The 20,148-nt window shown below is 40.0% G+C and overlaps 2 protein-coding genes across 4 annotated transcripts in view; one reads left to right on the top strand and one right to left on the bottom strand.

Annotated features, from left to right (window-relative positions):
* Positions 1-10,749, bottom strand: part of PEAK1 (pseudopodium enriched atypical kinase 1) — a gene marked incomplete at its 3' end in the record, with an annotated part of 291,481 nt that extends 280,732 nt beyond the window's left edge. For both annotated transcript variants that reach the window (XM_082835965.1, XM_082835966.1), the window contains exon 1: positions 10,638-10,749. The remainder of the gene's footprint in view (positions 1-10,637) is intronic.
* A 751-nt stretch (positions 10,750-11,500) lies between these two features.
* The window catches only part of HMG20A (high mobility group 20A), a 66,099-nt gene continuing 57,451 nt past the window's right edge, over positions 11,501-20,148 (top strand). For both annotated transcript variants that reach the window (XM_082839851.1, XM_082839852.1), the window contains exon 1: positions 11,501-11,638. The gene's annotated coding sequence lies outside the window, so the exon portion shown is untranslated. The remainder of the gene's footprint in view (positions 11,639-20,148) is intronic.

Raw genomic sequence — 20,148 nt, 5'->3', positions numbered from 1 at the left:
ACACATTACTATGAGTATAATTTCCCATCAGTCTTCTTTCCTTGTTCACATAGAGTTTTTGTTTTCCCTTTAGTTATCATTCAGCAGACATAATTTTCTAGAAAATGAAAAATTAAAATATTACTCTCTCAACACTTTTAAAATAACAGTTAAAATTAAACACATTGTGTATCAAACACTTACATGCTTGCTATTATTCTTCTTTCACCTCACAACCCCATAAAGTAGGTGTAAGTATTATCCCCATTTTACAAATGAGGAAACTGAAGCACAGTTAAGAAACTAACTTAAGGGCCCATGGCTAGTAAGCAGTTGAGCCAGGATTCAAATTCAGGCTGCTTGACTCCTGAACCAGAATTCTTTTCTACTCATGGAGGATAGGATTATGAGCTACTTGATACATAAGGATCATGTTTTTAAAGAGTAGTATTGTTTGTTTGGCTTAGCCTAAAATGAGTATGTTAGCATACAGATTTATTTTATTTTGCCCTAATTCTTACTTACACAACTGAAGTTCTCAGTATCTTAAGGTTTCTTGAGCAAGCTAAATAACTCTTCAGGTCTTACTTTACAAGGGTAAAGTATTTTACGTAATTCCTTCATTCAACAACCATTTGAGTATCCATTACATGCCAGGAACTGCGCTAATAAGACAGTCTTTGCACTCAAGGCAGAGTCTCTTTTCACTCAGCATATTAATATGCTAAAGTTTCTCCCAATTAATAAATACAACACACTGTACATACAAATGGTTAATAGCTTTGCCAACCATTCAGTGGCAGAATTGAGAATGGAATCCCGTGATTTTTTGCCCCCATGCTATAAAGTAGATAAACCCCTCATTTTTCTTAAGTTCCTAGAGAGTGACTGATAAATAATTACTCAATAGGTACAATCTGCCTTTCTCATGCTATACCACCTTTTATCAGCTGGCAGTGAAAGCCTATCCATTTTTAGTGCAAAGGAGTTGAAATTAAAATATTTTACTAAAACCTTGGTTTACTAGGTTAGACATTTAAATTACTTGTAAAGTTCCATAATCGCATCGGGGTGTGACTTTAGTAACCAAGTGACAAATGTGAATGTCTAAAACTATCCATGAAAGAAGCAGTCAAAAATGTTGCATGTTTGCAGAAGATGAAGGCCAATTCTGCTTGATTTTACACTGAAACATTTTATTTTAAGCAGTCTTAAGATGAATCCAACTGACTGTGAAAAGATGGCAGAGAGATAAAAGTTAAAAAGTCAAGTGTAGGGCTTCCCTGGTGGCGCAATGGTTGATAGAGTCCACCTGCCGATGCAGGGGACACGGGTTCGTACCCCGGTCCGGGAAGATCCCACATGCCATAGAGCGGCTGGGCCCGTAAGCCATGGCCGCTGAGCCTGCTCGTCCGGAGCCTGTGCTCCGCAACGGGAGAGTCCACAACAGTGAGAGGCCCGCGTACCACAAAAAAAAAAAAAAAAAAAAAAAGTCAAGTGTAGCAGAAACCCTCCTAACCAGTTCACTGAGTGGTTTAATTGATAGCAATAACTAAAGGCACAATTACCCACCTAAGAGCTTAATGAAACCTTGACAAGTTCTTTGACTGATACATATTTACATTAGTGTTTATATGTAGCTGGCACAGGCTTGAGTTCATTATTTCTTATGCCTATGTCCTCTAAGAAGCTTCTCTAGTAATGTTATTTGAACCATTATCTGGTATTTGCCTTTCACTGCTACTTTCTTTTTCAGTCTGTAATTTGTCTCATCCTAGATTGTAAATTTACGGCACAATGTTAACTCCCAAAATGGCTCAGTGCCTTGCCAATAACAGGTATTAAAAAAGTGCTTATTAATAATAGATATGAAATCCACCCTATAGCCACACCCCAATCCTTATCATTTTGCAGAACTGCTTCTCCTCATCTCTCTGACTAGGATGACCTGGGGTCAGTCCTTGAACCTCTTTTCTAGCTACGTTCACTCCTCAGGTGATCTTATCTATACTGACAACTTCTAAATGTATTCAACCTGGACCATTCTCCTCTGAACTACAGATTCATTTGTTCAACTGCTGACTTGACATCTCGATTACACGTCTCTTAGACATCTCAAAAACGTAGCCAGTCTGGAACAGAACTCTTGAACTCTACCCAGAAACCTGCTCTGCTCACAGTCTTCCCATCTCTGAAAATGGCAACTCCATCCTTCCAGTTGCTTAAGCCAAAAGCCTTGAAGTCATCCTTGACTCTTCTCTTTTCACATTCCACATCCAATCCATCAGCAAACCTTGTTGGATCAAAACATACCCAGTTAGAGTCAGAGATGTATTTTACACACCGAAAAAAATATAGATGTGTGGATACACAGATTAGTATGCATACATATATTTCCTAGTTCTGTCCACTGACAGCATCTAGCAGCAGTAGCAACAAGCACACCTAACATCCAGATCTTGACCTCAAAATACCATTCTCCAATAAAAGGAATCAGAATTTCTTGAAGAAATGAGTCTAGGGCAGAGGCAGGAAAAATACAAGATGAGCCTGAAACATCTAGTAGTGCCAGAAAATAAAGAAGTGTAACATGTACACATACAAAGGATAGGAGCACATCAAAAAGACACAGAAGTCAACCTAAAAGAGCTCCCAATGGGCAAAGCTGGAATAATTCAGGCAACAAAATAAATAATGACACCAAGTGAATTATAACCCTAAGAATAAAGTAAGTATCCATAAATTAGAACTGATATAAATGATTAGATAGATAAGGAACAAACTTTCCTTACAAAAGAATTCCAATTAATAAATGTAGTAAGAATGAGGGAAAATAAACAGTACATGCAGGCAAGATTACTGATGAATGCTAAAATTAGTGAGCAGAGGGGCTTCCCTGGTGGCTCAGTGGTTAAAAGTCTGCCTGCCAATGCAGGGGACACTGGTTCGAGTCCTGGTCCAGGAAGATCCCACATGCCGCGGAGCAACTAAGCCCATGTGCCACAACTACTGGGTCTGTGCTATAGAGCCTGCGAGCCACAATTACTGAAGCCTGCACGCCTAGAGCCCGTGCTCTGCAACAAAAGAAGCCACCGCAATGAGAAGCCCACGCGCCGCAATGAAGAGTAGCCCCCGCTCACCGCAACTAGAGAAAGCCTGAGCGCAGCAATGAAGACTCAATGCAGCCAAAAATAAATAAATAAATAAATTTTTTAAAATAAATAAAATCAGTGAGCAGAAACAGGATACTGGCAAAGTCTCAAAGTATCTCTCCCAAAATATTTACCAATTACTGTGGTGGTTGTAATATATGTCCAGAAATTCTTTGATACATCTGCCTCCAGGAAGTGGAGTTTAATTCCCCTCCCCTTGAGTGTGGGCTGAATTTAATGACTTGCTTCTAATGGTCAGAGTATGGAAGGTGAAAAATAATGGAGAAATCTGGCAGAAACCACCTTAACAAAGTGATCACCCAGTGACGTCATGTTGATAATATGGATCTCCTCTATGGCATGATAAGAAGGGCACTTCACTCTGTGATACTCTTCCTCAAACCTCAGTAACTAATCATGAGAAGATCTCAGAAAACCCAAATTGAGGAACACCCTACAAGATACTTGACCAGTACTCTTTAAAAATAAGTATCAAGGTGGGCTTCCCTGGTGGCGCAGTGGTTGGGAGTCCGCCTGCCGATGCGGGGGACGCGGGTTCGTGCCCCGGTCCGGGAGGATCCCACGTGCTGCGGAGCGGCTGGGCCCATGGGGCCGTGGCTGCTGGGTCTGCGCGTCCGGAGCCTGTGCTCCGCAGCGGGAGAGGGCACGGCGGTGAGGGGCCCGCGTGCCGCAAAAAAAAAAAAAAAAAGTATCAAGGTCATAAAAGGTAAGGAAAGACCAAGAAACTGTCATGCATTAGAAGAGATAAGGAAGACTTGACAACTAAAAGCAATGTAGTATCCTGGTTTGGATAATGGAATGGAAAAGGAGTATTAGTGGGAAAACTGGTGAAATACAAATAAAGTCTGCAGTTTGTCTGAAGCATTGTACCAATGTTAATTTCTTAGCTTAACAAATGTACCATGGTTATGTAAGATGTTAACATTAGGGAGAAAAGGATGAAGGGTATACAGCAGTGATTCTTAATAGGAGCAATTTTGCCCCACGGGGGCATTTGGCAATGTCTAAAGACATTTTTGATTGTTACAACAGGGGTGTGGTACTGGCATCTATAGATAGAGACCAGGGATGCTGCTTAACATCCTGGATAGCACTGGGCAATCCCCACAACAAAGGTTTAGCCGGTCCAAAATGTCAGTAAGGCTGAGGCTGAGAAACACTGGCATAAAGAAACTCTATGCATTATCTGTGCAACTCCTCCGTAAATCTAAAATTATTTCAAAATAAAAAGTTAAAAATATATCCAAATCCAATCATTTCTCATCAATTTCCTAGTCTAAGACACCACTACCCTCAACTAGATTTTTAAAGTCTAAGACACCACTACCCTCAACTAGATTTTTAAAGAGAGCCTCCTAACTGATCTTCTAGTTTTTACTCTTCACCTCTTTAGACTACTTTCAACACAGTAGCCAGAGTGAAGTTTTTAAAGCATTAACCTGATCATGTCACTCTGCTCAAAAACCTGTAATGGTTTCCATCTCAAAAAATAAACACCCAAGTCCCTCCAATGTTCTACAGGCTCTATGTAATCTGGACCCAGTTATCTCTCCACTTTGTTTCTCCACAAAGTAGAAACCACTTTCTACTCTACTATTCACTCCAGTCCAGGCACACTGACCTCCTAGTGTTCTGGGAATACACCAAGCACACCTCTGCTTCAGGGCCAATGCAAACTGTTTCTTAGATCTAGTGTGCTCCTGATTACCTCCATCCTTGAAGCCTTTGCTCATTCCTCACCAAGTCCTTCCCAGACATCCTTTTTAAAAGTGCACACACCCCTTGGCATACCTATCGCTCTTGCCTGCTTAATTTTCCTCCACAGCACCTATCACCTTCTAATACTGTAGAACAAGTTACTTATTTTGTTTAATGTCTGTCTCACCCGCTCTAGAATGTAAGATCCACGAGGGCAGGGATTTTTGTCTGTTTGGTTCACTACTATAACCTCTGCACCTAGAACAATGCCTAGCATGCACATAATGCTCAACAAACATTTGTTAAATGAATGATACACCTTTGAAGTCCTAAATTTAATATCCCAGTGTCGTTCTACCACTTTTCATCATTACTGCATTTTCTTTCTTATCTCCTTACTTGAGAACACTATGGTTTGGAGAAGAAAGAATGGGTATTGGATCCTGGTTGTATCACTTGATAGTGTGTGTCTCTCTGGATATGTAACTTAACCTTTCTAATCCTCAGTTTCTTCATCTGAAGGAGAATGACAAAGGGATGGATGTAAGATTAATAACACTCATGTTAGGATTAGAAATAAGGTATTAAAGTGTCTAGCATATAGTAGGTAATCCATAAGGAAAAGCTAATATTTTTGCTCCCTCTTCACTAGTTCTTCAGCTTCACACTGACCTCTAACTTTCACGCCCTTCATTTTCTCCCAGTTGAATCACCCCTTCTATGATTCCTGCTCATGAACCAACCTGGACTCCACAGTTCATTTCAGTCAGTCCTTAACATCATTAATTCCCTCAACCAACTGCCCTTTAGGTATTTCTACCAAGCAGGCATCTGCAAAGCAGTGGGTAACAGCCTGGGCTCTGGAATTGAACCACCAGGGTTTGAACGCCAGCTGTTCATCTTACAATCAAGGAGAATAACAACAGTACCTACCTTATGAGCTCTTGTGAGTATTAAATGGTTTCTTCAGCTGTACATACCCAGAGTGATCAGTGCTGGAGAAAAATCAAACCATGCAAATTGGTATCCCTACAAATCCAAGGTCTACAACCTCAAATGGGTCCTCAATGCTACCTAACAATCCTTTTTCATTATCTTAGTTGTGAGTCTGTCTGTCTGACTCTCTCCCCCACACCACTGCCTTGGAAGCTGTTATACACTTACACTCTCTTTTTAAAGAATCCCTATTCTACCATGTTCCCCATCATTCTAAGCAGGTACTCAAAAATGATATAAGACACATCAATTCTTTCTCCTTCCTGCCCCTATCATTTAGAAACTTATTTACGGTGCCTCCAACTTCACCTCCTTCGTTTCTGCTCAATGAAAAAGGAAAATCGGGCTCCCCTGGTGGCGCAGTGGTTGAGAGTCCGCCTGCCGATGCAGGGGACACGGGTTCGTGCCCCGGTCTGGGAAGATCCCACATGCCGCGGAGCGGCTGGGCCCGTGAGCCATGGCCGCTGAGCCTGCGCGTCCGGAGCCTGTGCTCCGCAATGGGAGAGGCCACAACAGTGAGAGGCCCGTGTACCGCCAAAAAAAAAGGAAAATCATCTCCTACGCAAGGCCAACTTCTCTACCTATGCCTTGGATCCCATCCCCTCCTACTGTCTCCAAATCCTTGGCTCCATCAATCACCTCTGTCCCCCATCTCTCCACCTCCCCAACACTGCTTCAATTTCTCCCCTCCACTGGTGCTTTCCAATCCCACATAAACATGCCCAAGATCCTCTTAATTTAAAAAAGGGGTAGAAGGAGTAAACTTCTCTAAATCCCCTGCATCTCCCTTCACCTATACTATTTGTTCAGTCCTTTGTTGAAAACACTGTATCCCTCTCAATTAGCTACCTTCCTAGCCGTCATTGACTCTTCAACCCCCTTACCCCCAAAGCACTACAATGTAGCTACCTGCTCTAGCTGAAGTTACAAATGACTTAATCACCAAGTTTCAGGGACTTTTTTCAGTTATCTTACTTGGTCTTTTCATGGCAGGATACAGTACTGTCCACTCCTAGTCCTTGAAATATTCTTCTCCCTCAGCTTCTGTGACAATTCTCGCATAGTTCTTTTTTTCAGCTTTGGTCTGTCTGGCACAGATGTTTGGCTTCTCTTAGTTGTCTGCCCCATTCAGTAGCTCACAACAGAAATATGGGAATCATGCTAAATCTTCAATCTTGCTCAACTCTGTAATCTGATTATTTACCCTGTCCTGTTGATAATACTTCCTAAACCTCTTATACATCCACTCCTCTTCTACATCTCTCATCATTTCTCATCAGGAATATGGCTTCCTAACTGGTCTTGCTTCCAGTTTTGCCCTTCTCTAATCCAGCATTCACCTCACTGCCTAGAACACAAATATGATTCTATCACAGCATAATTTTTCCCCCCACTAAATCCTCACAGCCTTCAGGACAAAGTTAAAGCTCCTTAGTTTGGTTCATAAGGCATTCAGTGATTTGGCTTCTTATCACTTCATCAGCTCCTGTTCTAAAACTCTGCTGTCCACTTGTGCCTACTGAGTACTTGAACATGGCTAGACACAACTGAGATGTGGTATTAGTATAAAATACATACCAGATTCTGAAGACTTCGTATGAAAAAGAGAATGTCAAACATCTCAATAATGCTTTTTTATAGTGATTACAGATTGAAATAAAATTTTAGATATATCAGCTTAAATAAAATATATTACTAAAATTAATTTCACCTTTTCCTTTTTTAACATGGTTAATAGAAAGTTTTAAAATACATATGTGAATTACATTTGTGACTTGTATTATTATATTTTTACAGAACAGCACCGGTCTAGAATGTCCTTTCCCTTTTTCTGAACCTAGTTAACTGCTATCTATTTTTGAAGATTAGCTCAGGTAACCCACTAAGATGCATTTTGGGACATGCCCCTCCCAAGACCCCAAGTCTTAGTCAACTACCCCTCCTGCTCTGTGCTTCCATCCAAAGGAATCTGCTTACACCTGTTATATATCACTCCACATTATAATTATTGGTTATCAGCTATCTTCTCCTCCTAAACTATATGCTCCTTGCAAAAAGGCATATCATTGTACATATACTCAGGGCTTACCACCATGTTTACCACTTAAAAGGCACTCAAAATATTTGCTGAACAAATGTGAACTATCTATTCCTGGCCTGAAAGTTACTAGAATTTCTCCAAGGAAAACAAACCAGCAAAGAAGGAGTCTAGACTTTCCCAAGAGCTCCAGTAATGAAAGGATCAGAACGAAGGCAGGGAGTAGGAATTAAAGTAAAGAGAAGAGCAATAAGAAAATAAGGCTCATCACACACAACTACCTCTTACAGTGAAAACAGGAATTTGCAGCAGTGAAATGGAGCCTTGAACTCAACTTGGCATGCCAGGGGCCACAGTTTGGTTCCTAAATTACTCAAATAACCCATCCAACAAAAGAGTATGATTTGGCAGGTTTCAACACAAACAGCTAGAGCCCAGCACCTGTTCCACTTAAACAGAGCATCATTACAGTTAAAAACAACAACAAATCTCTCTTATGAAGCAAACACTAATCTCATGGTGCTTCACCACGGAACAATTTAGAAGAGTTATTATGTGCCAAAGCATGAATTTATGGATGATGCTTATTTGGCAAATATGGTTGGCACTGCTAGATGTTGAAAAACATGTATGCAAATAAGCAAATAAAATTTTTAAGCTCTCAGACTTAAATATTTACATTATCATAAATGTACAAAGATAAATGTTTATATGAGAACACATACAACACATTCCAGGAACACATTTTTTAATGTGATTGTCAGGAACAGTTATGAAGTGGCATTATTTCTTTATGGGCCTCAGGATAGACTCTTAAAAATGACTTCTGACAGAATGTTAATGGGGTACAAAAATTATGGAAGAAGATTTTCTGTACTATCTCTGGGTAAAATGAATAGTCACAGTATCATAATAGTTCAAAGTAATCTTATCTTTTCCTTTCACCAAAATACTTTTCTTCCCATCCTGGAACCCAGCCAAACATAAAGGTCAAACCATAAATGCACCGGGGCAGGGAAAGGATGAAGAAGAGGACCACACATCAAAAAGGCTTAAAGAAAATAATGACATTTTTTTCCCCACATAATATAGTCATGTTAGAGTCTCCAAAAATAAAGACATGATAAAATATTTCCCCTCTTCCCCTCTGACAGTTTTGGAAAGATGTTTGTTTTTTTCACATAGTTTGTGAGTTGGTCATAGCCAAAACTCACTAGCAATGGTATGAATTCTGCTTCCATTGTTAACTGTTAATCTCTGGGTCGAGGCTACAACTCCCATCTCTGAAGTCAAGAAAATGTACCATACTTGCCATTACAGTTTACTAAACGAGTCACCGAAGAGAAGTGCCAGGCACTTCAGAAAGTAATTAGGGTAGTCAGTGGACTGAGCTATCTAGAAATGTTCTGAGATTATAGAGAAGCCATCATGAAGCAAGTATTCAAGATTGCTCATGGAAAGTTTTACCCCTGTGGATAATTCACGGTTTTCACTTCTACACTGCAGAGAGCAATATGGGTTCTCCGACTATACACATTACCACATCATTTCGTTTATCAGGGGAAAAAAAAGAAAAGAAAAAAAGGCGTTGTGGCTGAACAAAAATCAAGAGGTAGGCCCCAAAACAGAATCCTCAAGGCAATCCCAATTCAGGTGAAAAGCTGTGGACATACATAATACAATGACCTAAATATAACCTTTCATGTAAATCTCCAAGTATTTAATTCAACGTATAATCTTACCACATTTAACAGCGGCAAAACAAAATGTATTAGGTTTTCTATAACAAGGCCAATAAAGATGAAATCAGTTTTCCTTTAACTCGTCACTATCCCCTCAACCCCAACCTTGCAATAACTCCATTCCACAGCTCTCAAATTCCTAAACGGGGATCTTAAAAAACACAACGTATTGCAAAAAAGTTAACATTTAAAGGTGGGAGATTTCCTCTTTCCTGTGCTCTCAGCAGTCTTTAATGCAGTCAAAGGACGAAAAAATGAAATCAAGCTCTCAGACGTATGGTGCAGGCAACAGGGAAGGGGTAGAGAAGGGGCTCAGACGGCAAGTCCTCAACGCGGGAGGTGAGAAAAGTTGCAAGAAAGGACGAGTCAAAGGGCGAAGGAGAAACAAAACTGACCCAATGAACCACTCAAAATCCCCCCAAAACCGAGGAAACCCGCACGTTAGGGGGCTCACAAACCGTAGAGCCAAGTGAGCAGGCAAAGAGTCACCGGGTTTCACCCTGGCGCTGCTGGTCAGGCTGCGCCGGATCCTCCCGGGTTTGGAGGTGGATGTCCGTGCAGACTTAGCAGGAGCGAAAGGAGTCCTTCCTGCCCCAGCCTCACCGCGTCCGGCTCCTCCAAGATTCACTTTCCCCAGCAGCCTTCCAGCCGCGCCCGGGGGCGTCCCTCGCCGCCAGGTCCCAACTTTCCCTCCTCTGGGGGGCGCCGAGCTGCCGGGGCCGCCGCCGCCACAGCCACCGAGAGAAGGGGCGGGAGCGGGGGCGCTTGGGGGCGCGCGGCGCCAGCGGGCTCCGGGGGCGGCAGGGCGCGGGGGTGGCCGTGGCCGGAGAGCCCGCGCCGGGCCGGACGCACCGGCCGCCAAAGCCCCCGCGGCGGCGCCACCCAGACCCCACGCCGCCCCGCCCGGATTCCCCCAGGTCAGCTCCCTCACCCCGTGGCGACCCAGGTCCCACAAGCCGGCGCGAGAGGAGAAGGGAAAGGAGGCGACGTGGGCAACCTTGCCCCAGTTACCTGAGGGGCTCACACGCCGCCGCGGTGACTACCTTCGCCGGCCGTCCAGTACCCTTCCTGGTGACCGCGGCCGCCACCGCCGAGCAACTGACACTGACTAACAACAACTAACTAACTACTAGCCGCCGCCGAGTCCACCGCGCGCTCCCGGCCGCCCGTAGACCGCCCGGCCCACCAGCCTGCCCGCCTCCTCCCAGCCCGGCGCGCCGCCCCTCCGCGCGCGCACTCGCTGCCGCGCTCCTTGAGCGAACACACGCGCGCGCGCGCGCGCGCGCGCACGAGGCCACGGCCCTCTCCCAGTCTCGCCTCAGCCCCGAGGGAGGAGTCACCATGAGGCCCCTCCTCTCGCGTTCCTACCTCCAGAGGAAGAGAACTAGAGAGCGTCTGATTGGCTGAGGGAGGCGTGGCCAAAGGAAGAGGGCGGGACGACCAGGACCTTGGGCCGGCGTGAAGGGAAATTTCAGTTCAATTACGTACCAGGGGAAAAAAGGGAACGAAGTATTGGTCCATTTGGTGCCTAAGCCCCTTAGGTCTGCCTACAGTCGAATACAGGATATGTGTCTTCAAGGATTCCAGCACATAGTAATAACCAATTTAAGTCCCAATACTTTCTGCAGGCCTTAGCAATGTAAAAAACTACATCTCCCAGAAACCTCCGCGAAAATAAGTCTCACCTTGCGTAATCACGTAGTCCTTCGTCTCCTTTGAACAAAATAATCCCTCCATTTTTCTGAAGGTATGGGGAATAATATTTCATTTTTCTCCTCACCAGAACAGCCTTAAGTGCTGCATTAGAGAAGTTACCTATGGGAAGGTGGTTAAGCGATTAGGTAAAGGGAAAGAAAAGACATCAAAATAAAGTACTGCGGAGGAATTTTTGTCAAGCTGTGAGGCGACGCAGTGAGAAGAGTGAAGGCGATTGAGAGGGGCTCAGGGAATTGTCCCCTGTGCCAGGGACTTTCTTTAGGCCCCAGGCCCCTGCCTACCCCTGTCGTCAGCAGGTCAGTAAGCAAGGCGAGCTTGGGGGTGGCCACAGTGGATGTGCCCTTCACCCCTTGAAGATCATCCCTCTTTTGCTGTTATTGGTTTGTTTCGGTTTGAGGCCGACTGAATGGGGGCGCCTCACTTCCGGTTGGGGGAGGGGAGGAAGGCCATTCTGGGGGAGGGGGGAACGTAACTCACTTCCTGTGGGGGTAGGGTGATGGGTTGGGGTGTCCAACCCACTTCCTGTGCCGGCGAAGGCTTGAAAAGGTGATGCTTGGTGCCATCTGGACAGACGGTATCTTAAAGCTTTGGGATTGTGCCTTACGTGAAAAGTTAGGTTATTCCACGAAGTTGTGCTAATCACCAGCCTCCAGTCAGAATTTATGTGACTTTTGGTTCCAAGTGTAAGAGGAAAATTTTCTCCCCAGCAGAATTTTCTTAATGCGTTATTCAAAGAATTCGAAACCCCTTGTTAAAACCCTTTATTCGTCTCTACAATACGACATGCTTTCTTGTGTGACTCATGAATTGCCCACCCCTTCTCCCTTACTCAAGTCCAACCTTGACTTAGTGAGGTTTAGGGGTGTTCTCTGCCTTGACATGCCACAGGAACTCTGTAGTTATTCTTAAGGAGGTCGTTTATTACGGACCTCCTTAAGGACTCAATATTTTACATAAATTTTGAAGCATTTTCACCTTATCGGAGTGAAAATATCATACTGAAGTACTCAATTACTTGGTGTTATCTTAACTGATGTGATCGGGATCTTAAATCCTTAGACCTGTTGATTTTAGGCTACAGGTTCTGCCCTGGGCCTGAAAACAACTTCCTCAGCTTTAAAAATTCTTATTGGTAACTTACATGTAACAACTGAAAGTTGCCGTGTAGTACATTTTCCCCCTTTGTGATTTAATTAAATTCAGCACCGATTAAAAAATGGTGTCTGCACTTTGTAGTTTTAAGGCATGGTGCAGGGATCATGAGATTCAGCTCAGATTTTAAGGAGGGGGAAAATTTGGCTCACAAAGGACTAAAGATGAATACCAGAATTTTCTGTTTTTCCTATATTCTCAATATTTTATAAGAAACTATACGTAAAGTGGTAATGAACAGTCAACGGTTTGATTTTTTGGTTTCTGTTTTCAAGTACCACAGTACTTGGTAAGTTGGGGTGGGCAGGGTACTGAAGGAATCAATCTATTTGGAGTTTACGAAATCTCAACAACTTTAGTAATTTTAGAATATCTAGTGAATTGTGTCTTTCAAGAATTTTTAAAAGAATAAGGCCTGTGTATTTTTTCCTTTGGGGTTGTCACCTAATCTACTCTCAGAATTTGCAACTGTTTTAATTCTGGTTCTTTTCGAAAGCTAGTTTGTTTAGAGTTTATTAGAAAATGTGATTTAAACTAAAATGTTTAAACAACTGTAACTTAAATGTTACAGTAAGGAAAAAATATATGTTTTAACTTTCTATAGACATTAAAAAAAAAAAACCAAAAAGCTAAGACCCTAAAATCAGTGAGTTATCTTTTGAAGGACTATAGAATTTCTGCAGAAGTTGAAAAGGCAAGACACAATTATGTCTGTGTTGTTATTAATAGAAGGTTAGGGACATGTATACTGCCTCAAGCAACTATTAATTGATTAGAAAGAAAGTGTTCATTATCTTTTATATTGTAATATAGAAGAATATATGATATGATCACCCTGACAAATTAAACTATTAAACTACAGTATTAAGAATTACAGGAGTGAGTAAAGATTGTGGAACTAAATGAAATAGATAGAGAAAAGATAGTTAAAATATTGATTGAGATACAGCAGTATTGCCTGTAGGAAATTATCTTTGTAAAACAAAGGAGTTTTTAAAATTGGTCTTTATACTATTCCAGGGAAGAAATGCAGTATAATAGAAATAAGAAAACTTGTTGCAGCTGAGAGACTTGAGCAGCTTGAAGAACTGTCTGTTCAGAAGAAAGCAATTTTTAAAGCACATATTTGAAAAAAGATGTTTTGTGATAACAGGCAGTTATTCATTAGTTCCGTCAAAGAAGAAATATTAGAAAAGCTTGTGAAAAATAGAGGGAAGTTCATGGAACCTGCTTTTATTCTCTTTAAAAGTGTTTCTGTAGAGAGGCTTGCTGTCTTCCAAAGGCTTTTTTTTTTCCCCTTAATGTTCTTTGTTGCAGTTTTCTTTGCATGTTCTAATAGAAACATACTATCAAAATTAGAAAAGTAAAGACTTTTGTAAGTGTACTCTGTTACTTCTTTAAGTAAATGAATTTGAGGTTTTCATTTCATTCCTTGTCATCAATAATAAAGAGATTGTCCATTTTTTTTCAGAATATTTAGATTAGATAACCATTTTCATTTCCAAAAAGCAGTCATTGGATATACGGCTCACAGCTCACAGCAGTTTGAAATATTAAAACAGTAGGTCAAAATTCTGGATTCCATCTCACTGAAATTTGATTACCCACAAAGTACTAGATGCTATCTATAATGCAAAAGGGTCTTTTCATTCTTTTGTCTACCTTCTTTTAAAAAATCATGCTGTTGTTTTACAACTATTGCTTTTTTGTATGTTTGTTGTTTTGGAGTTGCTTGTTTTTGCCATGGGGTTGAGTGTTAAAGAGAATATGCTAACAACATGAATGGTTTTTAAACCTACTGTTCTGCTGTCTTTATTTCAGGGCCTTCAAGAGTATTCAAACGAGCATACCCCTTATGTGACTTTTCATTATTTCAAGAAAAGTTTATTGAGTGCTTACTGTATACTAGTCTCTGTTTTAGGGACTTGGAATACATCAGTGAATACAGACAAATATCCGTGTTCTCTTGGAGTTTACTCTCTAGTTTCCAAATCAAAGCTGGAATTTTGCTCCCTGGATATTCCTAAATAAGCTCTATAGTGTGATCATTGTTCAAACTGATCAAGAAACAGCCCTAAGCTTGATCTCTCTTGGTCTTGATCTCTAAGCCATTCTAAACCCAGTTTTGAATATTTCAGTCTAATTTTTCTCCAGACCATTAAAGCCCATCTGTTAAATATTCAACCGTTTTCTTTGATGCATGTATCATGACCCTACCATTCTAGCCTCCTTTGTTCACAAATAAAAGTGAACAATGGGGAAAATATGGGATCAGACAGGCCTGGGTTCAAAAGTGATGTCTACATTTTACTAGCTGAGCTTCTTATTAGCTTGGTAACCTCTAACAATTTACTTGACCTCTCTGAGCCTCACTTGCCATAAACTTAAATGAGGTTATTTGGTGGATCAGGTATATTATATGTAAATCACCTGGCACAGTGCCTGGTGTTAGCAGCTTAATGAATGCTATTATTTTTCCCCCAGTTTGCTTCTGTTATTCTAGCTATGGGGATTTGCCTACATGTCTGTTTTAAGCCTTATATATTCCCGGAAGTATCGGGATGCAGTGCTAGAATTATTCAAATTCATCCTTCCCCAGTCTCAGTGAGCTAAGCATGCTCACTTAGCTGTTAAGAGTTCATTTTTTGTTCCTTGTGGAAGGAGAAATCACTAATTTCCATGATTACTTTAGATAATAAGCATAATAGAAAAGTTTCAAGAAAAGGTTAAGGAATCACTATAATTTGAATTGTTAAAGGAAGACTTTTTGAATCATTCTTCTAAACCTATTTAAATACTAAGCCTAATATTCAAGTCTCTTCTGTCATTACCCATCTACACATTCCTAACTAGATTGGTCTCTGAAAAAAAAATTCTATACAGTATCCAGCCTTTTCTATCTTTGTTCATGCTATTCTCCGTGTGGAACACTTTCTCCTTTCCTGGGAATCCTTATCTATCAGAATGCCACCTTCTTTGTGGCCCTTTCTCAAGTACCACCTTCAGCTTCAAGAAGTATTGTCTGATGTCTGTCCTCTTCTCTGTCCATTCTCCCAACCATATGTGTGTCTGTTGACACTCCAGAGCATTTTGTACTTTTCTTATGGCATTTAATATACAGTGCTACTGCTGTTGTTGTATATTTCTGTTGTTACTGTACTGTCATGTAGAGTTTATGAACTGTCATAAAAGTCTGCAGACTATAACATATTTCTATCTGTGTCTGCTGTCAAACCTAGCACAATACCATTCACATCATAAGTATTCAGTAAATATTTGTGGAGTTGAATTGGCAATTGGGGTAGATGAAACTGATGAATAACGTTTGACCACTATAGCCAGTAGTAAACACAGTGACCTATGTACAGTAGACACTCAAAGATCTGCTGAATGAAAGGGTAAGTAATTCTCCCATTTGTGAGCATAGGGTATCAATATATTGAGCATACATTAAACACCTACTATATGATGAGACCTATGAGAACTGATCCCTGCCCTCAATTTAATTGGAAAGAACTAAGTGGTAATTAATATGTACAGATTCTGAAGACTGAAGGTGTTTGAGTGAAGGTGGGGTAGGGAGTCAGTGTAGAGTTGTTTGCATTTTGAGAGATATCCCAGGCTGTCTGAACTCAGAAACAGAATAGATTTAGGTATCAAGAGATACTTAACTTGCAGTTCCACTCCTAGTTACATACCCAAAAGAATTAGAAATGTGTTCACACAAAAACTTTTCCCCAAATGTTCCTAGCAGCATTATTCATAAGAGCCAAAAAATGGAAACAGACCAAATTGTGCATGAATGAATAAACAAAATGTAGTATAGTCATACGGTGGAAAATATTCATCAATAAAAGGAATACAGTATTGATACATGCTATAAAATTGATGAATCTTGAAAATATTACACTAAAGTGAAAGAAGCCAGACACAAAAGGCCACATACTGTATGATTCCATTTATATGCAATGTCTAGAATAGGAAAATCCATAGAGACAGAAAGTATATTAGTGTGCCAGGGAGTGGAGGGCAAGGATGGGGAGTGACTGCTAATGTGTATGGGATTTCTTTGAGGGGATGATGAAAATGTCCTGGAATTAGATAGTGGTGATGAGTGCACAACCTTGATACTAAAATACCTTGTATACCAATATACTAAAAACCACTGAATTGTACACTGAAGGGGTGAATTTTATGGTATGTGAATTATACCGTTAAAAAAGAGAGGGGGAGATACATAAACTTGAAGAATTTGGATTTTGGATGGGGCTAGAAGGAAAGCAGGAGGTGATCATTCTTTCTCAGATCCTAGAGGGAAATGTAAGTGTCTAGGTACAGGACTAAAGGTATGTTGAGGTTCAGTTGAGGATGGATGTGAAGGTTTCTGCTATTTGTGTCTTATGAAGCAGGCAGTGAGGTGAATGATTAGAGTAGAAGGGTATTGACAAAGAAGAACGACATTTTAGGAACTTGAAGGAAGCTTCAGATTTTTTTTGATTGGGTCAAGGATGTGGTATGTGGTCAACTTAGTTTCAGTGTGAAGGTCAACTAAGTTCAGATGGTGAAAGTATCATAAGGGAGTCTGATAGCAATCACCAGTGAAGTTACTGGAGAAGATGGGAGAACAGAGACTAGACAAAAATATTATAGTTTGATTCTTAAACTATCCCCATATAATGAAAATAGTTAGATCATAATGGGAAGGAACCAAGGGCAGTGATTTGGAGAAATCAGTACGCATGAAGGTATTCATTTGAAGAAGTACTTGAGTACCTTTTATGTGCCAGGCACTATTAAATAAAATCATAGTTACTTTCCTTATTGAATTATTTTCTTAGAATAAAGTCTTATGAGGGGGATTATTCGTTCTAAGAGTGGGCATTTTATAGTTCTTGATACAATAGCTATATTATTTCTCTAAAAGGTTGTGCTAACTTCTGATGCCACCAGCAACATACAGCTGTGTTGTTTTAACCACAATTTCACCAGCAAAAATTTTTGGCTAATTGGATAGGCATAAAATTATTCTTCTCTTTGGTTATTGCTTCTAATATGGTTAAGTGTTTCTGTACAATGGAATTGGCATCTGTTGGAGCATGAAGGTATTCAAAGCCTTTATATTTGCTACCTCATCTGGAATAGCTTCCTTAAAGGGTATGGATTTTTAAGAACCCTAGGAATCAAACCAGCCTCTAATTTGAATCAGCTCAAAAACTACTTTTATTCAGTGGTGTTCTCCTTATTTTCTAAATGATATTCACATTTAAACTACATTTAGCCATAATTCCAATTCCCGTTCAACTAACTTAATTCTCATAATTTGGTGTTGTAGGTATTAACTAACTTCACTTTGCATATGAGAAGATAGAGGCTTAGAGAGGTTAGGTCATTTGCCCAAAGTCACTTAACCAGTAAGTGACAGAGACAGGATTTGAATGCAGCCGATTATCAGTCGCAAACTCCATGATCTCTCAGTATCACTACTAAAATTTAATGGAGGCTAATGGAAACTGGAAGAGAAATCTGAAATGGAACTTGGACGATCAGGCGCTTACTTACATATGAACATAGTGAAGCAGTTAGCAGAAAAAGTTTTTTTATTTTATTTTTTTATTGGGGAGGCTATGGCACATAGACAAAGAGAGGAAGGACTCTCTTTAAGCCCAAATTTTCAAGGCCCTTTCTGTTTCTCCCTGATGAACAGGTACGTACTACTCCAAAATCTATGATAGGAGCAAAGTGGGAGGAAGGTAGTAGTAGGAAAGCAACTGCCTTTAAATATATACATTGACAGTCATCTGATGGTAGAAGGAACAGACGAAATGGCCCTCAGAGAGGCCCACAAAGTATTCAGTAACTTTTTTTTTTCAGTAACTTTTAAAGTAACAAGTCTAACATGATAACAAGATTAATGAGATATTTAAAGCACAGTACATATTAGTGAAGGAAGAGAGATTCTTTCATTTTTATTCAATATAGTATGCTCACTAGACAAATTTTAGATCAGGAATATAAAACAAGAGATGCCATGTTCTAATGCTGGCTTTTAGTCAGATAAAATACCCCAATATACAGATAAGACAATTAAGGCTCAAAATTACACAGCAAATAAACTCACACAGTGGGCCCTAGAACATAGGCCTCCTGCTTCCGAGTACATTTTGCTAAATTGAGCTAAGTGAAAACAACAATCTTATGTGGTGGTTTTGTAAATTTGTATTATAATTTTTTATAATTTAATATGTTATTCTTAAAAGAGATCATTTCTCTGTGTGTTTTAAAACAACAATAATAAAGATCCACACACCAGATTACTAAATGTTTGTTGATAGGTTAGAATAAGAAGTGATACTGAAGATCAGGTTGAACCCTAATGTATCAGATAGTCCATCTGTAAATTACACCTAAATAGTATTTATCTGTATCCCAGATTGCATTGAGGTGGGGTGGAAGACACAGATCTTTTGAAAACTATCATAGAAACATTACTCTTGAAAGATTTTGATGTGTACATATGTGTATTTGTATTTAAGCATTTGGAATTTTCAACAAAGCCCAGCCCTTTTCTTCCATCCCTACTCCTTTAAGTGAAACTAATACCCCTTGCTTCACAAGAAATATCAATAGTATCCAGATACTCCACTTTTTTCTTTCATAGCCTCAAAATTTATATCTCCCTTCTCTTTCCATCTCCACACTTCCTTCATTCCTATACTTCATAGCTTTAATTAATGTTCTCTTGACACAAACCTTTCATTTTTATTGCCAGTGATTCCACAATTACTACAACTCTGAGAAAACAACATAGCTGTTGTGTCAGCAATAATAAAATGCTCATATCTTGAGCCAATATTCCACTGATACAATTTTATTCTGAGAAAATGCTTCAAGTAAGGAAAATAGTGAAAGGGACAAAACGTTAATGGCACTGATATCTATTATGTTTTAAAAAATGGAAACCCTCTAGATATCCAACAATAGAATAATGGTTAAGCAAATTATTACCTATTCATTCAGTAGGCTATTAGACATTCATTTTTCACAATAGCTTCTTTTAAAATATATTGAAAGATGTTGTAAGTGTCTTTATGCCAAAATGAAAAAGGAGAAAAATAAATCAATGAAAAAAGTAGAAAAACTGATCTGATTAGTATATTTCTGAAGCATTTGTATTTTCTGTATCATAATAATTGACATTTATTGCGCACACACCAGTGTCAGGCACAATACTAAAGCAATATTATAGAAGCAATATTGAGTAGTTAGTAAGAAAAATGCTCTTAAGTCAAGTCCTAGCTCCATCACTTACTAGTATGTGATCTTGAAAAGGAAATGGGAGATAGTAACTATATCTACATTAAGTTATTAAATCCATTTAAAGTGTCTGGTATGTAGTAAGCCCTCATTAAAGTGTTTTTGTTACTAGACATTTTACAGACATTTAATCTTCACATCCTCACAACACTTATGAGATGGTGTTATTTTCATTTACATAAGAGAAAATTGAAACTCAGAATGTTTAAATAGTTTGGTCAAATAACTTGCCAAAGTCACACAGCTAATAAGCAGTAGAGTTTTGATTGAGAACCCAAGCTATGACTTCCATTCCTGGCTCTGAGGGACTAGGTTGTTGCAGACTAATCCTTTTGCCGAG

The sequence above is a fragment of the Leucopleurus acutus genome (assembly GCF_964270905.1).
Source record: "Leucopleurus acutus genome assembly, chromosome: 1".
In the NCBI taxonomy this organism is placed as follows: Eukaryota; Metazoa; Chordata; class Mammalia; order Artiodactyla; family Delphinidae; genus Leucopleurus; species Leucopleurus acutus.
Note: the sequence above shows the minus strand (reverse complement) of the source record. Positions and strands in the feature narration are given on the sequence as shown.